The sequence below is a fragment of the Poecilia formosa genome, unplaced genomic scaffold (genome assembly GCF_000485575.1).
Source record: "Poecilia formosa unplaced genomic scaffold, Poecilia_formosa-5.1.2 Scaffold92, whole genome shotgun sequence".
Lineage (NCBI taxonomy): Eukaryota > Metazoa > Chordata > Actinopteri > Cyprinodontiformes > Poeciliidae > Poecilia > Poecilia formosa.
Window position 1 is genome coordinate 2,042,376 of NW_006800031.1, and position 4,368 is coordinate 2,046,743.

Below are 4,368 nucleotides of genomic sequence, written 5' to 3' on the forward strand. Positions count from 1 at the left end.
AACGTATGCTGTTGGATACAGCTCAACTACCATAGGTCAGATTTTGTTGGTGTGCAATTTTAGCTGTGAAACAGGAATGGATTCACATAATCACTGCAGGCTTTTTATGCTTTTCACAGTAAAATGAATTGTTAGGACGACGTTATGACATGTTGTGAGAAATCCGAAACAGAATAAGAACAGAATATGGACTGACAACACAGTCTCTCTGTTTCCCACAACTGCATGTGCTTCTGCAAAAACACTGTGTGAAACATTAATCAAGGTGTTTTTGTCTAAATTAGTAGAACAATATTCTATATATACTATATCTAAGAAGAGTTTGAACTGAATTGCACCTGGACACTTTGATACCTGATACCAGTCATCTGACTTCTGTCTCTTCACATACATTCTAGCTGAATAAAGCATTTCACCCATCTGCTCCCAGCTTGTTTTTTTGCTTATGTAACCTGGTGTTTGTCCGCTTCTCCCATCCTGTCCAGGTAAAGCAACTGTCTAAACAATACTTGCATTACTGGATGGGATATGTTTTGATAGGCTGGTAATACAAAGAGATTTAAAAGCCCAATCGGATTAAACTCACTACTCCAGACAGATACTCAACTCCTGTGCGATGTTTAAAGACAGATTTAAAACGCGATGAGCTCCTTGCAGCTGAGGTTCACTTAAAGGAAAGAACACACAGTTGCAAAGGAATCAGTAATTTAAGTTTGATTCAAATTGGTTTTGGAGGTTTTTTTAATCTGTTTATAATAAAATTTCAAACACTTAATCTTGGTTTATCTTTCAAATCCAAAAGGTATTGTTAATTTCACATTCGCAGAAATCTGCATCCTCCGCCTATTTGAGCGTCAGAAAATTGCAACTGCGCCTAATCGTTATCAAACAACAGCCTCGGAGGCATAAATGTGAAGCTCCGGCTTTTCAGTGGTCCTCTTGCCCACATGACTAAATGTCCCTTTTTCTCTGCTTAAATGCCAAACAATTATGAGAGGCTCCAGGTTTGGCAGGCCAAGATAGTTGGATGTTGTTGAGGAAGTGAGATTGCATGAGTGAGCACATAAGCATATATTGTGTGTGTCCGTGCGTGCGTACGTTGTGTGAACAGAGAAGTCATCTTATTTACCCACCTTGGTGTAAGGGGTGGTGATTGCCCGCCCAGCTAAATGCCATGCAAATGCTGCCGCTGCCGTCAAGCTGCCAATCACGCCGGCCTTGGCATTCACGGCATGCCACCGGAGCATTTACAGCGTCTGTGATCTTTACTAAATGAGAAATAACCCTAGCCTGTCCAAGCCGGCCACGGCGTTTAAACGGCAAAATCCCCATATTCCCATTGGAAAAAAAAATAAAATAAAAAATTCTGTGAAGTGAAGACATCGCATTATGTCAGAGGAACGATAAAGAAAACAAAGCTGATGGAGGGGATGTGGTTGGATGCGTGGGTGGTAAAGGAGGTGTCACACTCCCATAGTACAGCCTCATTATGATGATGTGATTTGCAGGAATGGCAGCAGCGGCTCTCGTCACTAATACCAGCTCCCCTGAGCCACGAAACAGCGCTTTATTAAACTTTATGAAAGGCTTAGCTGGCCAATTTATGAGCCTGCCTGCTGTGGACATGAGCGTGAAGAGACAGAGGAAACACTGCAGCAGCACATCAGATGAGATTACACAGAACAAAAAGTTTTACCCCTGACAGTACTTTCCCCCATCACTTTAATCAGATATTCAAACACAAGCTGTTGTGTCAGGCAACTTTTTAACAAGGAAAGGCAAAAAAAATGCTAAAAAGCAAAAACAAGCAAATCCAACACCACTAATAGGAAGAGTGTGTATGGATTAATTTATGGAGATGCACAAAAAACATTAATGTGATAACATTTTATGGGGCTGTTTTGTTCTATTCTATTGTTGACAAAGAAACATTTTAAATTATTTTAGAAGACACGGAACATGTGTTCTGGAAATACTCAAAAAAAGTTTTAAATGTTGCAATTTTCAGCTGTGTCACTTTTTTTATATGTATACAAAAATTGCAGTTTGGGCTTTATGCATGTTATCGTTCATGGTTTCACTGAGTCTTTGCAACTGAATAATCCAACCTGAGTGTCAAATTAGTCAAAAGTGTTTGTTACCATAGTACAAATAATCTATGCTTCTAATTGTGTATGCATCTCCAACAAATCAGCAGGTGAGTTATTACTGTAAGTAAATTAAAAAACCTGCTACAGCAGTATATCTTTCCCCACAACCAAATCTTAACATGTCAGCCAACCAAACTCTGTCTAAAGAAACACATTTATGTTTGAATTATTGGCACATGTTCATATTAACACTGCAGTTTACATGTACGTAAACAAAATAAAAATACAGAAATTGGACAAAGTTAACACTAAAAGCTTTAGTTAGTGTTCCCTTTCCTCTGATATTTATTGCTTACTGCTCTCACACTGTTTCTCACCATGGCAAGAATGTTGTTGCATCTTCAGATGAGTTTTAGATTACTTTGAACTGAGTGTTTAATGCTCTGCATGCAGTCTATGACACCTCTCAATTGTAAGATAATCATTAGCTCAATTAATGACAAGGATTAATCAGAAGGAAGGACTGAAAAGCCTATTGTGTCAATCAGTCCAATAATTCATGGGGGCAAACAAAGCATCAGCATAGTGTAGCATGAGAATGAAACGCAATGCAGTCAATGCAGAACGTATTAAATAGAAATGTTGTACAAAAGTATTTTTCTCATAAAAGCTTCTTCTGTTGTTTTTTTTTTGTTTGTTTTTGTCACACACAAATACTTCGGATCCTGAAACTAATTGCAATATTAGACAACTTGACTAAATACAAAAAACATTATTTATATTATGATAAAATTTGTAATGAAAAGGGGAAAATGCCAGTCGATACACATTACATTAACAAAGAAATATGAAAGTTTGACCATAAAACAAACAAAGAATTTAAAGTGGCAGGACTTTTTCACAGCACCATATTTTGTTGCAGTGGTGCCTCTTTGCAGTATACAGTATGCTGTATGCTATGCTTCAATGATGAGGATCATGTAACACAAAGTTTTGACTCCTCTAAAAACTCTAAGTTCGTGGCTGTTTGGCTGGAAATCAAACCAGAACCAGATGGCTTTTAAACACAAGGCAAATTCAAGATAATAAAGAAGTATGACAGGGATATTAAGCAAGTAGAAAACCGGTTTGAACAACATGACTCAGAGTCTCTGGGTGGAAAATGTTTTAGCTTTGAATCTTTTTCCTGCACACTGTTTTCATCAGTGGCTAGATACATTTGTTTGGCTTTGATAAACATATTAAATTTAATTTAACCAACTTTGTTTTTGTTTAGCCCTTGCATCTCATCATGTTATGTTCGTCATGTATAAGATTAAAAAGATTCCTCTTTAGCGTAGTCAATAACAAAATATTAATTTAATTAATGCTATTCCAACCAAAATATTAAATGAGTCTTAAGATATTCATGATTAAAGCGAGCCGAGTGCATAATTATACTGAATAATTGTTCATTCCAGCAAGTAAATTGATTATTAGTTTATCTAACCTACCAGGTATTTTGGTATCTTTTTCAATACCGATTTTGGCGCTGCACAAAATCCTCCTCACAGTCATAATTAAACACCAAAACACCAAACGTAGCAGTGTGCACCTTGTTCAATCCTCTCCTGGTGGCAAAAAAAGCCTCATTAACTCCTCTGTCTTTGCTGACATTTTGTTATCGCACAGTGACAGCCACACACAGATAAACACATGCATTAAATATTCACAAAACTGTTTATATTGGCAGAGAGACAGCCGGGAAACACACTAAACACACACACTGCACACACTTACGAGGACGCACACGTGAACACAGATCCCCAGGCAGCAATTAGTTGGGCCTCATAAGAGTTCCCTCCCTCATCTCACTGAGCTGTAGGTGCAAATTAAATTTGTCTTAGAGGGCTGTCACTGGTCTCTCAACATACATGAACATGTCAGGGTCACACGGAGACAAAGGCAGGTGCTCTCACACTCATATACAGACTCCACAAGCCAAATACAATTACAGATTGTTTTTTTCTTCCTGTTAGTTTACCAGAGTTACTGAGTTCACGTCCAAGTTTTGCTGTAATGAAAGGCTTATCCAAACAATATACACAAGTGACCGAGAAACTAAAGCTAATCTGGGATCCACAGTAAAGTTTTACATTTTGTTCAAAAACACGTCTTTGTCATTAGAAAATACATTTAGTATGAACAACAGGTGCAAACACAGAGAACAGTTTTAGTTTGTCCGGGGGAGGATAAGGACTTGAACCATTAAGATTATGAACTAATCAATACTCAAATC